Here is a 23150-nt window from a genome sequence, read left to right as displayed (position 1 = left end):
ATTTGGTATATTCTGTGTCTTCAAGGAAAACCAGTTCAGATGAATTAATTATATTATTATCATTATTGCCTCTTATGCTCCAGGCACTGTCCTAAAGCCTGGACATCCAGACAAAAACGGTACAGTCTTAAATTTCCATAGGAGGAGACAACAGGCGCGCACACACACACACATACACACACACACCCCTTAAATACTTGGTTCCCTTTAACACTCCTTCCTAAATCAGATTAAAATGTAATTAGGAAATATTTTTAAAATATTTAATTTTTAAATTTTGTTATTTTATAATTATATTACATATAATTACAGATGCAATATACATTATATTATATAATATATACATTATATTTATATCGTATATGTAAAATATTATATTCCATACATATAGATGTAATATACATATTTAATTATAAAAATATTTAGTATCATAAATAAATATTTAATAAACAAAATGCAATAGAACATACATAATGTTATCATGTGGTTTTCTAACTCATTATGTAGGCTGCAGAGATATCCTTATCTACAGTTTGGTGGATGTTGTTTCTATTTGAATTTGTCACCAAGATCATATATACTGCATAAATGCTATTATTATTATATTATGTCACAATATAATAACATGTGATTATATATTATATGATATTATGGTGTAATATATAATTTATTATCATATAATATGTTACGTAATTTTATATGTGGTCATATTTTATGAACAAATGCTATTTGCTATTGTTATATACAAAATATACCTAAGATAATTTTAGGGGAAATGCTAGCAGCTGAGGGGCTGGGGTGGATTAGGAGAGGCTTCCTATACAAGGAAGTATTTGCCTTGAACTTTGAAGGAAGCAGAGGTGAGAAAGAAAGCATTCTAAATCTGAAAGATAACCTGGGCAAAGAATAATTAACTTTATGCATTGAATCAAGAGATTGGATCTTGTGGTCTTTTCAATGCTCTCTTTTAGAAATTATTTGGAAGAAATACTGCTTTTACTTTGAGAAAAGGTCTAAGCAATTGGCTCTGTCTTTACATAGGGAAGGATTTAGGAAGATTAGGAAAGGTGATGAGGTCTCAGTTTCTTCCTAAGAATCCCTGGTAGAATCTCCTCTTACTTAAATTTGACTTCTGATGGTTTTAAGCCTTAAATGCTATTAATAATTAGTTGCCTATAAAGGAGGACCACAAAATTAAAGGGATCTCAGTGACTCTCTGGTCTAACCCATATATAAAGTACTCAGTTAGCTTGTGTTTCAAGCCCTTAAGTTTTCTCCTGTGCTTCACAACCATGACTCAGCTACCTTCTCAACCATGAATATCCCTTTACTATGCTACTAGACTTCCATTACAGCCAAATTAGTGAGTGGAAGTGGAAATGGCTTTTGGGAATGTATTATGTATGACGTTCATATAATCCTGCTTTTTCCCCGTCAAGATTTTTGTATTACTATTTGTGAGTTTTAACTGAATTATAATATTCTATTACATTAATATGCCATAGATTATTTCATAATTTTTCTATTGTTGAACACTTAGATTGCTTAAAAACATAGGAGAGAGAATTTATTTTCTATTTGTTCAAGTAAAAGGATTCCTTTACTTGTAGTGATCATGAAAGGCTGCTGTATTAACTTTACCAACAGCAGCATTCATTCAGATAAGCATTTATTAAGTGCTTACTATGGATTAGGCACTGAGCTAAGTAATCAAGGTACAAAGAGGCAAAAACATAGTCCCTGTCCTTAATTAGTTCACAGTCTAATTGGGGGCAGAGCAATAAACTTATAGAATATAAATAGTGTGAATAGAAGAGAATAATAATAGCTAACATTTATATAGTATCTTCTGTCCTGAACTTTGCTAAATGCTTTATAATTATTTGATCCTCTCAACAATCTTGGAAGATAGGTGTAGTATGTTCCTCATTTCTCAGATGAGGAAATTGAGATATACAGGGGTTAAGTGATTTGCTCAGTCACATAGCTAAATAAACACCCATGGCTGCATTTGAACGCAGAGATTCCTGGTTCTAGGCCTAATCCTCTATCTATTGAACTACCTAGCTAATCTTGGAGAATATCCACTTAAATAAAGCTTTTTTCTTCCTGTCATGGATCCAGACTCACAAAACCTAGATGTATTACTTAAGAGCCTATACATACCAGCCTGGTGCTAGTTTACAAATATTTTAATATTTAAGGAATATTATTGTGGAATATATTAATGTTCAAAGAACTGAAAATAACACTTCGGGTAGTTTATCCTAAAATTAAAAAGGACAACTTTTATCAGGAAAGAGAATCCTGGAAAGAATTTTTAAAAATCTGTTTTTTTTTTTCTTTAAAGATAAAAGTTTAAAAGAAATAATTAGGTTTAACATGCTTTAATGTAGATTTCATATTAATTTCCAGGTATCAAAATAAATCAAGAATCAAAATTTTCTTTCATAAAAAGAAACTATATTAATACATTCATTAAAGATCAATGAATTAAATGTTATGTGGGTGTATGACTCTCTGGTATGACTCTCTATGACTTTCTCCATTCCCTCCCCCACTTTTTCTGGTGGGAGTAAAGGGATTTGTGATTTCATTGGTATAGGAATTCCCTCGACTAATGAAAATCAAGATTTAATCTGGAATTTAACTGCTTCCAGAGCTCCTTGCCAATATCATATAACCAGTATGTAGAATTCCAGACTATGGAATCTCTATCATGTTATCTTTTGAGTATCTTAGCATAGTTTTTGAAACCTTTCTCAGGTGTTCTGATTTCTCTTGCCTCTGTTTCTATGATTGGTGCTTTATTTCCTAAATGTTAGCACAATCAGAGATTTTTTAGTGATTATGGTGACAAGAAAGTGAGAATAACTAGGTGAGACTTCTTTAGCCTACAGCAATATAGTCCTTAGAAAGTTTGGTCTGGTTTTTGCCATGGTTGTGTGTGTGTCCCTGGAAAAATCTTGTATGTTGCCTTGTGTGGTTTAAGATTTCAAGTATAGAGTACATTAGAAAACTGGCAATTCATACTGTCAAAAAGTCACCACAAATATATCCTCAAGACTGTATTTTCTCTGGTTTCCCAGGATGCATCTGTGGTAACATAATTAGTAAATACCCTAATGGCCTAGATTCCTTTCCTTTATCATTGTTTCTTCATCCTTCAAAATGCTTTATCCTCCATTTTAAACTTTTTAATATCTATCCCTCTCTACCCTCAGTCCCATCTTTAATATTGTTACCTCTTTTCTTAACTTTGGCACACCAGAGTAAAAATGTATTTAGTTCTTTTTTTTTTCCCCTAGAGTAAAAAAAAAAAAATCTAACCTTTCTATTTAATCAGTGATTCGTACCTTTTCCTGGGTCATAGGACACCTTTGTTAATCTGGTGAAATCTAAGAAGGCCTTCTTAGAATAATGTTTTTAAGCAAAATAAAATAAAACAATAGGATCACAGAGGAAAGAACTGTATTTAAATATAGTTATCAACATATTAAAAGTTCCAAGTTCATGAATTTTTCTGAAATATATTTATGAACCCCCAAGGAGTCTATGAATCTTAGGTTAAGAACTCCTGATCTCTTTGACAGGATCAAAATATCAAGTTAAATACTCACTTTCCACAATGATTCAACACTTAATCTTTCCTGGAGAAAGTGAGAATTGTACTGTACAAATAACAAAAAGATAATCTTTCATTTGGTTTACTTTCAAAGTGACTACTCTAGAGGCTATTCTTGTATATTTAGTCCCCAAACAAATGGATTGTATTTCAAAAGTTTGTAAACAACTTAAAACCCAGAGCCCATTTTTTTTTTTTTTACCACAGTTAAATGGTTTTTAACTTCACAGGTCATGCCACAAAACCCTATATATAACATATAATTTAATCAAACTTTATTATTGTTAATACACAATGTCCCAAAAGTTGCAGTGTAGTTTTAAGCTATTAGAGCCTGTTTATAGTTAGTCTTCATGAGGGGAAGAGAAACAGAAAAACATCTTTTCCCATCCCTTTTTTCTCCCTTCCAACCCAAGTTCAAAGATTGCCTATATTAACAGGAAAGGAACATACCATATCCAAAGGTTCAGAGGATGCTTATTTTCCGGGCTTTGGCAGGAGATAGAGCTCCAGCAAAACTGAATACTGATTCTTGACATTTCCTGGGCATTTGTAAGGTGGGATGTTAATAAAGGAAATGTTAATGAATCCATTAAAATCCATGGTGCCAAGATATGTCAGTATCCAACAAAGAGACATCCAAGAATCCAGGTTGAAAGGTTTGTTGAATAGAGTTCAAAAAAGGGGAAACACTAAATTGATTGTCTTTTAGACAAAGATATTAAACTTACACATCTATTTGTATTAAATTTCTGCTATCATAGAACCCCCTTCTGCAGGCTAGGGAAGCCTATGGACTCCTCAGAATCATATTTTCAAATACATAAAATTCATAGGATGACAAAGGAAACCCTCAGATACTAATAGGGCTGTAATTGAAGAATACCTAAGGATCTCTGTGTCAACTGATACATTTTTTTAAATCCAAGAGACAAAGAAAAGAGAGAGAGAAGGATGAAGATTTGTATTTCGGAGTAAAATTATAGATTTTTGTTTTGTGATTTTGTTTTTTGCAAAAATTGACATGCCTGGTTCTTCTAGTTTTAAGGGCCCTATTAATCTTTCTATAAATTTCTCCTCATGATAACTAAAACAATTTTCCTTCTGATTAGCAATATGATAAGCTTAGGAGAGAAATTCCTTGCTTAGGTAGAAAACAATGTCTCAGAAGGTCACCTAAGCTAGAGATCATGCCCTTCCTAGACCCTGTTTTGCTAGGTTCAGCCTGATTGATTCAGGAGTGATGGAGGCAAACTTTTTGTGGTTCAAAGGACAGATTGATGTGAAAGCCATGCCTAATGGCTTCAGACAAGCTGAAGAACAAGATGAAAAGCTGCCTTCTTCTAAATCACTGACTAAGATGTTATTTATGATCAAGCAGGTGCAGTAGAGAAAGAAAAGGAGGTTTCAGGTGGCAATTCAAATTGCAAAAGAGAATGAGTAAAACAGAGACACAGGGGCTGATTCAAAGTATATTTTAATATCCTGTCCATACTTTCTAAAATCACGTAGAGTCTAGTCAGTGCTGGAAGGAATATGGGAGAACATTTATTCTGATGAGATGCTTGCCCAGGGTGGGTTCAGCATTAAGAATTTCAGGAGTTAAAAAGACCTGGGTTCAAATACCAGTTTCAAACATGTATTTTTGTTGTTCAGTCATTTTGGTCATGTTCAACTTTTTGTGACTCCATTTGGGGTTTTCATGACAGTTGTTTTCCCCTTTCCTTTTCCAGGTCATTTTCCAGATGAACAAACTGAGGCAGTGTTAAGTGTCTTGGCTAGAGTCACACAGCTAACCTGGTTCAAACACTGAATTTGAACTCAGGGAAATGAATCTCCTTGACTCCAGGTCCATCATTTTATCCATTGCACCACATTAGCGGCCCTTTCCAATAACTATAAACATGGACAAATCATTGAACATCCCCAACTTGAATTTCATCATCTATAAAATGAAGATAATACTTACTCTATTTACTTTATAGAAGTGTGCTGAAGAATGACCTTTATAAACCTCAAAGTGCTTCATAACTATATGTCCCCTGACTATATAATATTATCATAGTTTTCTAATCTAGCCCATTCTTTCTCTTTTTATAATTTATTTACCTGTAAAGTCTTGGTGAACATCAACTCAAGTCTTTGCTTAAAAGAGTTTTTGGTTTTAAAAAGAGCTTCTAATCAAAATATTAGAGTATTATCAAGATAGCTTTTTATATAAAGTTGGTAGGTAATCTTGAAGGAGATGTCTTTTTAGCATTTGGAGATGTAGCTTTGGAACCCAGAAGAGATCAAGGTTAAATATAGAGATTTGGAAACTGCACAGAAGGGTTAGGTAATATAGGAGTAAACCAAATTACCAAGAGAGCAAAAAGGGAGCCATCAGGAGCATCTTGGGGGGGGGCATTGTGTGTCTACCTTAAGGAACCAGAAAGGAGTTAGTGAATTGGTAGAGATAAAGAAGGACCATGCAGAAATAAAATAAAAAATAAACTAAAACAGAATGAAGGTAAATCTGAAGCTAAGGAATAAGGGATTACTAAAAAGAAAGAGTCAGTAGTGTCAAATTCTGTAGAAAATAAAATACTAATTATATGATATATTCCTTCTGACTAAGTTTTAAAAAATGAATGATTGCTTTCCCTTTGCTCTTTCTTTCATGGACGCTGAAGAATGCTAAAGTCACAATGAGAAACTGAGTACTCATCAAAAGAGACTCTTTGGATTAGATGACTAATGGATATTTTCCTTCTTATGGACATCTTAGTCCTTTTCAACTATGGGTCAAGAAAAATGAAGTCTGAAAAAGGTTTTGAATGTGAAGAATAAAAGGTCACTGATGATCTTTGAGAAAACATGAATGGAAAGGGAAAAAAGCAGTTACCAAGCACCTACTGAGGGCCAAATACTAACATTTTCCCTATGTGATGTCTAAGATTAATGAAATCTGGTTTGGAAGTGAAGCATGGTCTGGGTCCAGTGAGGTTTAGTGGTAGGTGAGTTTTCCATTATCTGCCAATTAGAAATGCTTCTTTCCAGACAAAGTTCTAAAACTGAGTGGATTACCATTCCTCCCCCCTCCCAAGGGGAAAAGATTGATTTCAAAGAGACATCTATGCACATTATATTTTCTGTTCTGTTACCTAAGGAAAAATCTTCATATCTGGCCCTTTGGACGTGTTTTACACATGGTTTTTCCTCATTCATTTTTTTCTCAAAAGTCAATTAGGGAAGAAATTGAGGCAGGAAACATAATCAACTTTCTCAAGAATTATGGCCATAAAGGGGAGGAGAGAAAAGAGAGGAGATCCTCTTCTTGCTATCTTCCTCCACCTCTTTCAGAATTAGATGTCTGAAAATCTGTAGGCAGATCAGAAGGAACCAGTAGGAAGGGCCAGATGGAAGATTCATGAATTAGAGGAGCTGAGACTATTGGTTCCAGGTCCTAGGGAAACAGCAAGGAATTGAGGGCACCTGCACAGAGAGATTAGCAAAAGACAGGCAAACCTTTTCTCCTAAGACAAAGACAAGAGAATAAATGAAGTCATGAGAAGTCTGGTTGAAGGAACTTTTTAAAGAAAACCTTAATTTTCTCAGTAAAAAAGAAGGCTGTTATCAGCTAATAACAATATTAACTCAGTCTTATGTAGTACTTTGAGATTTATATAATACTTTAGCTATATTGATCCTTGATTCTTACAACCCTGTAAGGTAGGTGTATTTCTATCTGACTGATGATAGAATTGAGGTTGAAAGGGATCATCCGAGGAAGAACTGAATCTGGCACTCATTACCCCACACAGCAGCCCTTTAAATATGGGGAGAGACAGGAAGGGAAAGATGAAGAGATGGGGGAACTTGTGGGAAAAGGTCTAGAAGAGTCACAGTAGTGAATGAAACAGAGTGAACAAAGTTTCAGTATCATGATTGAACTTTGAATGTATATTTGTTTTGTGAAAGAAATCCTACCTAACATCCTGGAATTGCTAGCTTCTAATTCCCTGGCTAGATTCCAAAAGGATTAGGAACCTGGTGAGGGGGCATAGTTTAGGGGAAGGCTCTTTTATAGCAGTATTTGGACCTTTTTTTCAGACATCTACCTTGGATAGATGGTTGTCCAAAAGGCAATGGAGAGGTACAAAAGAGACATAAGAAGTCTGCAATATTTTGAATAGAATTAGCTTAAAGTAGGTCAGAAAGATGTATTACCAGAAAGGTGAGCTGGTCATGTGCTCAGAGGCAGGGAGACCAGTGGATAACCCAATGCTTTTGATATGATTCCAACAGATCCAAAGCAGGCCTTCCTGGCCATTGTGGTTAGACAGTAGAAAACTGATGGAAGGAGGAAGGTAGAGCAATAGTAGCTGAAAAGGCATAAATAGGTTGGAATGGACATACCTTCTGCAAGAAACTTTTCCCAGTCCTTAATCTTAGTGCCTTCCTTCTGAGATCATCCTCAACTTATTTTGTCTGTAGTTTGTTTTTTTTACAGTTTGCATGTTCTTCTTCCATTAAATTGTGAGCTCCAATTTGGAGCTATGCCCAAAGGGTTATCACACTATGCATATCCTTTGAGCCAGCAGTATTTCTACTAGGCTTGTATCCCAAAGAGATCTTAAAGGAAGGAAAAGGACCTGCATGTGCAAAAATGTTTGTGGCAGCCCTTTTTGTAGTGTCAGGAAACTGGAAACTGAGTGGATGCCCATCAGGTGAAGAATAGCTGAATAAGTTATGGTATATGAATGTTATGGAATATTATTGTTCCATAAGAAATGATGAGCAGGATAATTTGAGAGAGGGCTGGAGAGACTTATGCGAACTGATGCTAAGTGAAATGAGCAGAACCAGGAGATCATTGTACACGGCAACAAGAAGATTGAACAATGATCAATCCTGATGGACATGGCTCTCAGATGATTCAGGCCGGTTCCAATGGTCTCGTGATGTAGAGAGCCATCTGCACCCACAGAGAGGACTGTGGGAATTGAGTGTGGTTCCCAACAAAGCATTAGCACTTCTTTTCTCATTGTTGTTTACTTGAATTTTATTTTCTTTCTCATTTTTTCCTTTTTGATCTGATTTTTTGTGCAAGATAACTTTATAAATATATATGTATATATTGAATTTAGCACATTTTTTAATCCTGTTTAACATATATTGGATTATTTGCCATCTGGGGAGGGGATGGGGTGAAGGGGAGGGGAATCAGAACATTTTGCAAGGGTCAATGTTGAAAAATTATCCAAGAATATGTTTTGAAAATAAAAAATTTTAATTAAAAAAAACTGTGAGTTCCTTGGAGCTTTGGAAGCTCTTTTCCTTTCTTTGTATGTTAATTGCTCAGCATATAGTAGATACTTAATAAATGCTTGTTGACTTAACAATAGTGAGATCACTTTTCTGCTGAAGTATCAAACCATTTTGCTGGGTAATTTGTAATTTTCCTCCTACTTATACTCCTTTTTTTTTTTTTTTGGACTCTGTTCATCTTTATTTCTAATTAAGGATATCAAGGAATGTTACTTTTTATCTGCTTATACAGTTCCATCAGGAAAAAAAAGTGAAAGTCAAATTATTCTTTAATAGACTGCTACTATTTCATAGGCGTTATTTTGGGAAGGAACCTTACTGATGGATTTGAAAACCCCAGTTTTACAGGAAGAAATTGATGGTAAAGGAAATAAACCAAGTTTCACAAGAGTAAGCAGGTAGTAGGTGGCAATCGAGTTTGGAGTCCAGCTCCAGTGTTCTTTCCAGCACTCTACACTCAGTGACTAACATAATCCAAAGGCAGCCCCTTGAAGACTTGAAGTTCTAAAAGATGCTATTTTCCCATTTCCTTTACCATGATAACTGGTGATATAGTGCACTGCAGAAATGTGATACCTTGTCAATCTTCTAAGAAAGAAATGCACCATGATAGTAGCATAAATAACACTGAGTGGTCAACTTTTAAGCCTGACTTTCTGGGAACTCCTCCAAATTTATGAGGGTCTTCTGAAATTTCACCCCCTTCCCAGATAATATTGGCAGTTTCCATCAAGGGTCAAAAACCTTACAGTTTTTAAGGAAGGTCTGATTTCTTTCTTGGTGATTTACGTTAAAAGGTTGTGTAATTTTCAACTCTTAAGCCATTATACCAGAAAAAAAAAACAAATAAACTTACAATCCATTTAATTTCAACTTCACTGGTTACCTGTTCCCACACAATTAGGCCCCAGCTAGTCTTTCTAACTTCAGTAGACATTATTTCTGCTCCCTTACTCTGCAATCCAGTTCAAATGATCTCTCTTGCACAAAATGCAACCCTTTACCTTCTATCACTCTGTCCCCTACTGGCTATCCTCCAGACTTGGAACACACTCATTTTCTCCTCTCCATCTCACAGTCTCACTCTTTCTTAAAGACACAACTCAAGTGAGACATACATCGGAGGTAATGAGTCCAAAAAGCCCTGATTCATGAACCTGGATAGGGAAAAAAATTCTTTATTTTAATTAAATTCTTTTGCTGACACTTAGAATTTCCTTTAGTGATGCATATAGAAAACAACCACAATAGGATTAGCAATTTTCACCAATAGCAAAAACAGATATTTTCGTATTTCTATCAAAGGATATTGTCATTTCCTTCTCCAGTGCATTTCACAGATAAGGAAACTGCAGCAAATAAGAGTTATGTGACTTCCCCAGGATCACACAGCTGGGAAGTATGTGAGGCAATATTTAAACTTAGATTTTCTTGATTCTTAGCCTGGCACTCTTATCCACCGAACCCCTATATCTGGTTACTTTTTATCTATTTGCATTTGTTCTTTTCTTACTGATTCTATATTTATGTAACAATATGTAATTGTTTCCTCCTATTCCTTGTGAGTAAGAATTCCTTTATTCTTTGTATTAGTAACCTCAGTTTAAGACTTAGCACATAGTATTTGCTTGTTATTCAGTCATCAGTCATGTCTGATTCTTCCTGACCAACACCTCATGACCCTGTGGAGCATGCTGTCCACCGGGCTTGCTTGGCAAATACTAAAGTAGTAATCCAGTAGTTTAAAACAACTTGAGTTGAGAGACAGCTAGTAAGTCTCTGGAGGCCAAATTTGCAGGTCTTCCTGACTCTAGGCCAGTGAACTATCTAGCTGTCTCCCAGCACATAGTAGGGCTTTAGTAAATGTTTGATGATTGATTAAGAATTAAGCAAAGTTATATATGTGGAAAAGGCAAGACTCAAACCTTTATCTCTGCCTCCAAGTAACTGTTCTTTCCACTCCTCATACCTATGTAAGAAAGAGTAAATCCTTTATTTCAGTTCAACTAACAAACTCTAGGAGACGATTAAAATCTCTTAAGCAATTTCAAATTCATTGCAGTATCCAGGCTCCTACACTAGGTGGATCTTTGCCTCCTCATCATTTCAAAATGTTGAGTTTCACTCTTGCAACATGCTAATTAGAAAAGCAAAAACAAGTAATCATATCTCACTATCAAATGTTCTGAAATTGCCTTCTGTGCCCTTAAGGAGTATTTATGAAAGAATTAAGTCACATGATATATTGTTTGGAAAGTACACTGGGTGAGGACAGTCACTAACCCTTTGTTCTCACTGGATAGCCATCTTTTACAAGAGTGGAATATTCCATTCTCTCAGGAGAATAACTTATCTTTTGATTTTTAAAAATGGGTCCAAGTACTTCAGAGGACAACAGTTAAAATCAGTGAAAGGTTCAAGCCAGAATAGTTATGTGGAAAAAAAATAACACAATGATGACACCCTTTGATAAAACAAATTCTTCTCTAAAGACTATTCATCATACTAGGAAAACAAAATTCAGTAATGGCTCTTGGTGGCAGGTGGAATTTTCTATTTCCACTGTATTATGTAACACTTACTATAGTGCCAGAACAGAGAAACCTGTTTAAAATACATTATCCAAACAAGGTTCTTGAATTAAAGATTAATTGTCCCTGTTTACTCTCTCTTAAATTTTATGCTCTCACACATTTTATAAAAATTTACAAACATCACACATTCTTCCTTTTCTAAAAGAACACTGCAATGTAATGCTTTGCCAAATGAATTCTGATTTTAAGACATATTTTAAATAATCTAATGCTAAGAAAAAATCCTTCTACATGGAACAGTTGAATAATATCCAAATATTGGAGAAATATAAAGTATATTACTGAAATTATGTTTCATATTTAAATTTAACAACAGTGATCACTGAATAAAGAATTTAGGTTAGTCTTCTGAAGAGCACCTCAAGTTAAATGCTTTCAACATTTCATGAACCAAAATAAAATTAGGTTCCAAAGAACCTGACTTTTGAGATGCTCTTTAAATGTATTTACAGAATGAAAAATGGGGGTTCAGGAGGAGGGAAGGCAGCTAAGAAGAGCATGTTTCCAAAGTTTTACATATTATTGATACATATATTTAACTTTCATATTAAAATATTAATATATTTGCTTTTCTCTGTTCTCTTCTACTCATTTAAAATCAAAACAAATGATGTTTGTTTGCTTGGTTTTTTTTCTCATAGGTTTTTCCCTTTTGATCTGATTTTTCTTGGACAACATGGCCAATATGGAAATGTTTTTTAAATTGCACATATTTAAACTCTATTATATTGTTTGTTGTCTTTGGGAAGGAGGAGATAAAGGAGGCAGAAAAATTTGGAAAACAAAGTTTTACAAAAGTGAATGTTGAAAACTGTCTTTACGTGTATTTGGATAAATAAAATTTGAAAAAAAAATGAATAAGTTAAAAAAAACCCAAACAAATAATGCATCTACAAAGTCATTGGACAACTATGTTTTTTAGTGTTTATTGCTTTCTCTCTTTTCTCCAAAACAAACCAGGGTTCCCTAAGACTCCCACTCTAACTCCTTTAAATATGAATTGGCAGCAAGGAAACTGGATTCCAGGATCACAAAGCCAGAAGGGTCTAATTTAGTCCAAAGTAACTAATTTCACAAAGAGAAAGGGGGAGCAACAAGAAGAGAAATTAAGTGATCTGTGCCCAGATTCACACATGTTTTTTGTGGTTGTTCAGTCATTTATTCACACAATTAGTGGATGGCAAATATTTTTGGATGGTTTGCTTGCTTGACCAGGCCCTAAAGTCAAATGGCCTGATTCAGTGGGTATGGTGTTTTCTTTTCTTGTCTGTCATTCCTATATCACATGATATTATCATTATTTTATCTATCATTTTGAAAATTTCAAAATTGGGGAATATTAATCCTTTAAATATTTGGGAGAACAGTAGAAGGAAAGAGAAGGCTCTTGGATTCAACCACTAATTATATGAAAGGTCATAAATTTTAAAACAAATGAAAAAGACAGGGTTCATTTAACCTAAGACCCTACCAAAAACTAATCAAGCAACCAACTCTCCAACTGATATCTTCCATTCATTGTACTCTGGATCAAGTTACAGACCCTGCCTACTCTGCCTTAAAGCCCTTCAACCAGGGGGACTTGCACACCATTCAGACTTTGCACTCCAGTGGTAAGAGCACTGAATTTGGAATCAGATCAGGGCGGAAACAGCTCTGACACTTAGCAGCTGGGCCACTTATGAGCTTTTTGATCACACATATCCCACATAGTGTCCTCAACTTTAAAGTGGAAACTACCCCCTCCTTAAAGTGTTATTGTGAGGAAAGTGCTTTGTAAAATGTAAAAACTAGACAAAAGTTGAGTCATTAGAAAATAATTTCTTCTCAGAGGTTCAATTCCTACAAATCCTCCTCTGCTTAACATCTTTCCTATTTCTATCATTCAAATCCTATTTTTTATAAGAAATCTCATTAGATGAGAGTATCCTTTTTTCTTTCTCTATCCTACCTGATAACAGACTCGGGTTGAATACTAAGCACATCAAGCTGTACTATTTTTCCTGTTGTCAAATATTGAAAATATTGTATTCTCAACTTATGTCATTTTTTCCTCTTTTTTTGGTCACATCAATGTACTTTGCTTATTGTCTCAAGTAGCACAGATTCTTAGATAAGATCTTGTGTCTCTTTGTGTCCTTCTTCCAAGTTACACATACTACCTGTCACCTCAATGAAGCTTAATAAATGCCTTTTATAATTATGATGGAAATATGCATACCATGACATTCTAATGGGATCAATGACTAAAACAGGAAAGGACATGGGAAAAAATGTGGCGGAAAGTAAATGCCAAGAAGTTAATAATATTAGTCCTGAATTAACAGAAATCCAATGAAGCTTCAAAACTTATTGACTAGAAATGTCACCAAATCCAAGGGAAATAAGAGAATAAGAAATGTACTGATCAATGACCACTTTCCTGATCTTTGCTTTATAATCTAAAGTAAAGGTTATTAGACCATGCAAGGAAACATTTACTTAACTCAATTAAAAAACCTTTCTCAGTGCCAGCAACCATCGCTTGCTAAAAATAGAGTGTCTTAAATAAGAAGCAGGTCCCAGCCTTCACAGAGGTTATAGTTAGGAACTCAGGTTTGCTCTGTACCTTTTCACAGGTTAAAATCATCAATAGGAGGACACCTTATAATAATGTCCCCTCAAAATCTGCCAGATTCAACTTCTTTCATATTATGATATAAACTCAGAAGCAGCAAGTGCTTCTGAAACTCAAGTCCATTGTAGAAATACTTTGAAATAGAACTTTCCAGTAATGAATAGACTGCCTCTGAGGTAGGAGTTCAGAGGGGGAGAACCTAGCCTCTAGGTGGTTCAAGATATCCAAGGAATTCATACACAGGGTAGTGAGTTGGCTTGGGACCCTCTGGGCTCTCTTCCAACTCTATGATTCCATGAATTTATAAATCACATTTTTGCTTGTCATTTTCCTCCTAAATCATGACAATCATTTTTTCCAATATTTTTATTTATGTCAATTGAGAATATTTCCTGTTTCTCTGAACACAAATAGCTCCACAGTCCAACTTCCCCTAGCTTCCGAACAAGTGTGATCATCACATGCTTTGCTCTAAGCACTATTTTTGTGGATGTAGGAAAAATTGCTTGTTGATAATGTATCTGACTCCACATATCACCATCCAAAGGTGAACACAATAGCATCCCCCCACTTCTTTCCTTTTAACACCCTGGTCACACACACACTTTACATCCCATCCAACAATAAATCTCTATGTACACACAGTAGATAAGCTCCTTGGAAACTAGGACTCCACAGAACAGACATACACAGCACGTAAGTCGTAAGTACGTGTGTACACTATTTTGTGCAGGTGCCAATGGAGTCCGTGGAGATGGGCATGTTACACACAAGGCATAGTAAGTGCATGACTCAGCTCACTGCCCTCTCCTTCGGACTCTCTCGAGATCTGCTTCCACCACTTAAGAGCATCTAGTTGAAATGACTTTTTTAAAAGATGGGCAGAATTGCAGTTCACCTGAACTCACCCAGCTTAGGTCTTAGAGTTTGGAAGGATTCTCCATGTGTTCCTGGGCTTCATTCCTTACCTCTCTTTGGTACCAGCCATTGTTTACGTTGCCTGTACAGTTAAGTCAGATTTTTACTAGCAGTCGGGCCATTCTTCAGCAGGCACATAGGAGGTGGCGTAATACAGTGTCAGCAGCGCTAGCTCTGGAGTTTAAAAGGAATGACCTTGGCTCTAGTTCCACTCAGAATGTTTATTACCTGGGTGACCCTGGTCGAGGAACTGAGTTACCTTGTTTTCCTCAATTGTAAAATGTAGTGTGTGTGTGTAGAAGGGTAAAGAGTGTTGGAGGGAGGAGTTGGGAAGAACTAGCCGGTCTCTGAGATCATTTCCAGACCTTGGAACTATGAGGCATCTTAGAGACACATGACACCTCAAACGTCCAAATCGATGAGAAAGACATTCTAGGTTATAGTCAGAGATGGACATTCTAAATTGGCTATTCCCTCCTACCCGAATTCGTAAACGAAAACCAACAATCGACAAAATAGTTAATTCCTGGGAAAAGCGCTACGCAGAGTGGAAGCTTCCCAATTCCCAAGGTTCTCTAGTACTACCTATCCATCTTCATTGTTGTTTGTCCTGCCAGATAATGGCACTTGAGTCTTCCGCAACCGAACCTAAACAACCACCCACCAAGGAGAAAGAACGGAGAGAGGTAGACAGCTGCGCTGAGGGTGGCAGAGGAGAAGGGGAGAAGGGGGAAGGTCGTGCCCAAACAAAAACAGTGCGGATGTCCCAGGGACCCAAAGGGGGACGGTCTATCAAAGTGGGGAAGGAGGGGAAGATCAGAGTGAGAGACCCCGGAAAGCTGCTTTCTGCCTATTAGGTCGAGGCCAGCAGCACTTGGCACCTGTTGGGATGGGAAATAAAACAAATAAAGTTGAACCAACCTTAAACCCCAGGTGAGACAGATGACTCAGTGCTTCCCACCAGTATCAGCCCGCTCCGCAGTCTGCGCGCTTGATCGCCCGCTCTTTTCGGAGTGGATTTTTTTAGGGAGTGGGGGCGTGACGCTCTTCACCAGGCAGAAACCAGTTTACTTCTTCGTTCCGCCTTTCTCGACCCACTGCTGCTCCTTTTCAATCCCGGACTGCAGTGTCAAGCGACCGTAATCTTAGGGACCTGGTTCCAAAGCCCCTCCATTCGCACCGGCCCCCGGGGCGCAGTGAGCAGCTAGAGCGAAAGGCACAGGCTGTCCTTCCTTTCGCTTCTCCCCCGGGAGATGACCTCCACAGAGACCGGGTACGGGGCACCTGGTTAGGGTTAGCCGCAGACACTCGGAGCCACCGATCCCGAGAACAATGCGCGGGGGCGGACGCGCCAAGAGCGGCCAAGAGCCAGATGCCAGACTGTCCACCAACCCCGCGGAGTCCAAGCGCGCACACCCCCTCCCCCCTTTCCGGTAGGTCCGCGGCTCACTCCGCCCCTCCCCGCCCCTCCACGGAGCCGAGCCAATGGAGGGAGCTTCTCCCTAACACACACCACCCCCTAAACCTTCTGCCTGCTGCCCTGCCCCAGCATTGGAGCAGACCGGGAGACTGGGCTCCATCCGGGGTGCTGAGGCTGGGCTGGACAGCTGCGGCATCCCGAAAGCACCTCCTCTTCTGCTGGGTTTGCTAGCGAAGGTGTGCACTTCCTCTTCCATATACCTGCCTCGGGCTGTTTTTGCTGGCCTGGGTGTACCCGAAAAGAAATATAGACTCTCTAAGCTGACCTGCTAGACGAGTAATGCAGTATCTATTAGCATAGTTTGGAACCAAAGGGTAGCTTTGCCTGTAACTTTTTCCTTTTTTAGTTCATTTTTTTCATCTAACAAGTTTAAAAAAAATAAATCTACCCCTCGCAATATCCCCTATCCCCCAACAAACAATAACTTTACAATAAACCACGTTAAGTATTTAAATAGTCTGGCAAAAAAAAAATTCCATATAAGCCGTATTCAAAAATGTATGGCCTTTTTTGCATTCTTTAAATTCATCATCTCTCTGTCAGGAGGGGAGTGGTGTGTTTCTCTTGTCATTCTTTTGCATTGATAGTGTTCTAAAGTGTTTCAAAATTTTACTCATCAATACATCAATTTTTATCATGGTATAAAATTGTTCCGGTTTTGCTCACTTCCCTCTGCGTCATTTTATAAAGGCCTTCTTCTGAAATTGTCCATTTCATCATTTCTTGTGGCCCAATGTTATTACTTTACTCGTACTTTTCCAAACGAAAACGCAAAATAAATAAGTGTGTGTATGTGTGTATATATATATTTGGGGGAGAGGATTTCGGGTTTAGTTCCTCTTTTAATGGCTAATACTTTGATCTTAATAGCTTGGAAAGATTGGATTCTATAAATCATTCAGAATCAAAAGCAAAAATCCCTTTTCTAAATTAGAAGACTGAACACGAAAGACTACCATTAAAATTATGATTGTTTTCAAATTACTTTTCCCATTTGGAAAGAGTCTTTGTTCTAGACTTCTTCCCTAAGTCTTACTTTCCTCAGATTCTGAGAATCTTATCACAGTTCTGGTACCTAATAGGCCTGAATTGCTTATGATTGATTTATGAATGAGAGAAGAGTGAAATAGGTGGTCTTTAAGGGCCATCTCAACTCCAAAAGTAATCTTAAAATGAAGAATAAATGGAAAATGGGGCAGAGAAATGGACCTTTTCAATTTTTTTTTTTTTGGTCTTACCTGTGACTTTATTGTTATGGGGAGCTCCCAATAAGGAAACAGCTGTCTATCAATGTAGGTTGTCATCTGCTTTGCAGGTTATAGTTTTTTTTTTTTTTTTTTAGGAGTGATAGTTTGGCTCAATGTGACCCATTTTTAAAAATAATTATAACTTTTTATTGACAGTACATATGCATGGGTAATTTTTTACAACATTATCCTTGCACTCACTTCTGTTCCGATTTTTCCCCTCCTTCCCTCTACCTCCTCCCCATATGGCAAGCAGTCCTATACATGTTAAATATGTCATAGTATATCCTAGATACAATGTATGTGTGCAGAACTGTACGGTTCTCTTGTTGCACAGGAAGAATTGGATTCAGAAGGTAAAAATAACCTGAGAAGAAAAACAAAAATGCAAACAGTTTACACTCATTTCCCAGTGTTCCTTCTCTGGGTGTAGCTGCTTCTGTCGATCACTGATCAATTGAAATTGAATTAGATCTTCTCTACGTCGAAGATATCCACTTCCATCAGAATACAGCCTCATATAGTATTGTTGTTGAAGTGTATAATGATCTCCTAGTCTGCAGATTATAGTCTTAAGATTTGCTTGGCACACAGGCAGGGGTGTCAGAGGTCAGATTTGAAAGCAATTTTCCCCATTAATTACAATGTCAGCTCTCTACACAACATACTCATGTTGAATTTATTTTGTGAATATTTAACAATATAAAATTGTCTCTTTTCTGAGGAATGATTTCATCTGTATCCCTAGAGCTTTGCACTTAGTAGGTACTTCATCAATTCTTATTTGACCATCTGTGTAAAATGATCCCTGCTGTATGGATAAGGGCAGTTTAGATTTTGCCCAGTTTTAATTTGTCTCTAAATTCCCCAATCTAAACTTCCTATTATCTTTACCTATTTTTGAATCTCTATTTCTTGGCTTCTCTCACTTTTTTCTTTTTCTTTTTTCTCTCCTCCTCCTTTTCTGGAGGAGGGAGAGAACACTGTAGCTTCTTTCAAGTCACTAAGTCAATAAATAAGTCACTAAATAACTTAAATCAATATCACAATTTAAGCCAAAACTAACACATGAGGTAGTTCAACTGCTATTCAGAGCTGAGCACATCTTTTCCCAAGCCTAGATAACCTGGAAAGTGTCAGTTTGGAAGGTAGTAGTGTCTTAGAAAGAGAATAGGAGTGAGTCAGAAGGCTGGGCTTAAAATAAACTTGCACAAGGAATATAGCAGTGTAGAAAAGGAAAGGGGAGGGGGCAGTACAGACCAGGCCAAGCATTTCTTAAGCATCTACCTACTATGTGCCAGGCACTATGCCAAGCCAAATATTTTCTCATCTGATCCTCCCAACAGTCCTGTGAGGTTGGTGAGGAAATAGCTATATTTTAAGCTAATGGATCCATGTTCAAAAATCATAGCTCCACCATTTGATACATGTGTGACCTTGGACATTTCACTGCTTTGAGCCTCAAATTCCTCATCTGTAAAATGGAATTGAGGGCAACTGGGTGGCCCAGTGGATAGAATGCCAGGAAATTCAAATCTGATTTCAGATGCTTACTAACTCTATGACTCTAGGCAAGTCACTCAATCCTGTTTGACTGTTTTTTTTTTTCATCTGTAAAATGAGTTGAGAATGAAATAGTGAACCTAATATCTTTGTCAAGAAAACCCCAAAAGGGTTGAATATGACTAAAATACAACTGAACAAAAAATTTTGATGAATTAGACTTCAAATGTTCTAATTCTCAGTATGTGGTTCTCTAATCCTGAATTACTTAACCTTGATGGAGAGGGTTCAGAGAGTGGAGAGACCTTACCCACAAAATGGGCCTGTGAACTTTGGGAAAAAGAATGCCATACTTCTTTTTCTTTGACCTCTATCTGAAATGTAGCTTTTCTATCAATTATTTAAATTTTTTCTAAGAAGGGGTCTATAGGATTGACCATATTGCTAAAGGGGTGCATGATACAGAAAGAAACATTTCTTTCTTCTCATTTTACAAAAGACTGAGGGAAACAGGATTAATCAACTTGTCCAGGATCACACCTAGTGAGTGTCCAAGTCTCACATTTGAACTCAGGACTTCCTGACTCCAGGTCTGGAGCTCTATCTACTGTTGTCCCAGTTAAGCTATTCCTTTTCTATAGGCTATAATTTCCCCTCTTGTAAATTGAAAAATTCCTCTAAAAGCTGTTTCAGTTTTAGAAGTCTTCGAATCTATAACTTGTTTTAGTAAAAATTCTATTTTTTAAAAAATCATACTCCTTTCAATTCCTTTTTTCCTCTTATAATTTGTGATCTAACCACTTAAATCTCTATAAAAGACAGTTAGGTTTACTAAATTCAGACAAAAGAGGTACTAACTAAAACTTGATCAGACACAATTTTAAACACAAATATGGAAAGTTTGCTTATAGATCTTGTTGAAATAAAAAGTTAATAAAAATTACATTCCTGTGGGTCCCTGGGATCTCTTGACATATAGGAAATAGTTTAGGGATTGTGTTTTGTCATTCATCAAAGAAGCATTTTATAAATTTAGGGTAGTACATTAGAACAAACATTAATTTCAGTAGTTCAGTCTTGTCTGACTCTCTGTGACTCCATCTGAGATTTTCTTGCCAAAGGAGTGGTTTCCTATTTCTTTCTCTAGCTCATTTAACAGATGAGGAAACTGAGGCAGATAGGGGTAAGTGATTTGCCAGGATCACACTGCTGGGAAATGTCTAAAGGCATCATTTGAACTCAGATTTTTCTGATTTAAGGCACAGCTCTTCATGCATGATGCTACCTAGCTGCCTCCCTGCCCCAATTTCAGTGTCAATTTTTATTAAACAGAAGAATAAAAATACCCCATAATAATGCACAATGTGTTCTATTTTACATACACAATGCTTAGCATTGTGTAGATGCTTAATAAATGTTTATTGTCTGATAAAGATTTCATCATCATGGTTTATGACTTCATTTAAAGTAACTTGCTCTCTTCTATATTTCTTTAAAGCCTGAATTTTCAAAGTAGATCTATATAGGTCATTGAATTTCTATAGAAATTTCTGAAAAGCTCATGGAAGAATTTAACTTATGTAACTTTGTTTTTCCACAGATGGAAATGTTGGTAATTTGGCTAAGTAATAATGAGAGCCAGCATTTTATGACTCATTTGATGCTCAATCCTGTGAGGTTCACACTACTATTAGCATACCTATTTTGCAGACTAAGGAAACTGAGTTTAACAAAAGTTGTGTAATTTGGCCAAGGTCATATAGTAAATAAGTTTCAGAGTTGGGATTAGAGTTTAAGTTTTTCAAATTTCAAGTCCAGCCCTTTATGCACTATATTACTTAGCTGGCTGCCTTTGTAGTTCCAAGCATGTGGATATTTATTCTTTCATTTGTTTTTATAATATTGCTGTGAGGCAGAAAGAACAGAAAAAAAAGATGATATATTTTTATCTCCACTTTATGAAGAGAGAACTCTTCCCACAGGCCAGGAAAGTGGGTCAATTCAGACTGCAACCAAAGATTTCTGACCTCTACTCAATTACAGCCTCAGACTAGATCATTACTTTATAACTAATGTTATAAAACCATATCTCTAACATTTATTTAAGATGCCAGAGTATCTTTTAAAACAAAAGCATAAAGTATTTTCTGACTTTTAAAGGTGAATGTGACAATGTGATTGAATGTTATATAATATAAATGTAAATGAAAGTTATGGGTTATAGAGTAACTTAATTTTCTACATATTATTGTGGAATAGACTTTTACTTAACTGCACATCATCCTGCAAGTAGCCTCCCAGAAAGTCAGTCATTCATATTCAATAAATATTGAATACTGGAGTGGTTTGCTATTTGCTTCTCCAGTTCCTGTTATAGAGGAGTGCTAGTGATACAAAAAGAGGTAAAAGACAGTCCTTGTCCTCAAAAAGCTCACAATCTAAGGCAAACAAATATATGCAAAGCAAACCATGATCCTGATAAATAGGATATAGAGAGGGGTTAAGAAAGGGTTCTTTTAAAGATAGGAACTCTACTTCCAATTGTGTACACACATGAACCATTCAGGTACACACACAAACTTATTTTGTATTTAATAGAACAGTCTAAAATGATTTCCCAGACATAGGTTGGCTCATGGCTCATTCATTCAATCTCACCTAAGACATTTAGGCAAATTACTTAACTTCTGTCCCCCTCAATTTTCTCAATAGTACCTATCTCCCAGGATTGTTGCAAGTATAAAATGAAATAATAGTAAAGCACTTAGCTCAGTACCTGGCACATAGTAGGCACTTATTAAGTGCCTCCTTAAGTATTTATAATAAATGTTCATTTCCTTCCTGAAAATATACCATTTAAAATTTATAGGTATTAATATTATTCATACTATAAAACTATGCTCCAGTTTAGCGTGTTTCTTTTTTAAATGAGCTCTGAGGCTTAGTATGAGGCTACAGAGTCATAATTTAAGAGAATTAAGATTGCATATTTTTTCCCCAAGCTTTTAAAATCCTTTCCATCATTCAAAGCTCAGGTGAAGTCGTTCTTTATCCCCCAAGCCCCAGCCAGAAGTAATCCCTTCTTCTTCTGAACTCTTGTAACAACTTGTACCCTTTCTATGAATTTATAATATTCCGCCTGTTTTTTTTCCATCAGTGAATGACAGCATGCACTGTCATATTTATCTTTAGTTCCTCAAGCTACTTAGCACTGGGCCTAGCATTAAATAACTATTTGCTCACTTGAATTACATATTAATAAATTCCAAAATGACCACTCACAGAATTACTATTTTTTGTTGTTGACTGATCTTCACCTTCAAAAGAAAATCAAATTGTAAGCTCAGTTTGAGTAGGACCCCCAGCCATTCCCACTTCTCAGTCATGATCTTTGAATGCCCCTAACACCTAGGACCAGCTCTTCATATCTGCTGAGTGAAAATATTAATGTTATATCGTGGTGAAGTGTGGGAAAGTCCATGAATTTTTCTCCAAAGGACTGACAAGTTTTCATGTGATACATCATGTTGTGCTCACCTGTTATTCTCCAGCAAGCATGATATAAAAATTAAGAGGCTTAAATGATGAATTACAGGAGGGACTTTTAGAAAAAAGCATAGTGACTTAGGGAGTACCTTTTTCCTGAGGAGCTCTCCCCAGCTCCTTACTAATATTTGCCAAAAATCTCTGGTTATTACAAAAATAGGAAAAACACAAAAGATAATATTGGGTAATACCAACTCACTCTGTTGAGCTATTTCCTCATGCTGCCACTAAGGGATAGGGCAGCTTCAACTTGTTTTAGGAGATTTCTTTTGACATTTAATGACTATAGAATATCTATTGAATAGTAAAT

General features: G+C 36.4%; 1 protein-coding gene across 1 annotated transcript in view; it reads right to left on the bottom strand.

Annotated features, from left to right (window-relative positions):
• RASGEF1B (RasGEF domain family member 1B) overlaps positions 1 to 16288 on the bottom strand; it is a 41900-nt gene extending 25612 nt beyond the window's left edge. The window contains exon 1 of the mRNA XM_051964732.1: positions 15986 to 16288. The gene's annotated coding sequence lies outside the window, so the exon portion shown is untranslated. The remainder of the gene's footprint in view (positions 1 to 15985) is intronic.
• Between the last annotated feature and the right edge of the window lie 6862 nt (positions 16289 to 23150).

The sequence above is a fragment of the Antechinus flavipes genome, chromosome 6 (assembly GCF_016432865.1).
Source record: "Antechinus flavipes isolate AdamAnt ecotype Samford, QLD, Australia chromosome 6, AdamAnt_v2, whole genome shotgun sequence".
Classification (NCBI taxonomy): domain Eukaryota; kingdom Metazoa; phylum Chordata; class Mammalia; order Dasyuromorphia; family Dasyuridae; genus Antechinus; species Antechinus flavipes.
This window is presented reverse-complemented; position numbering and strand designations above follow the sequence as displayed.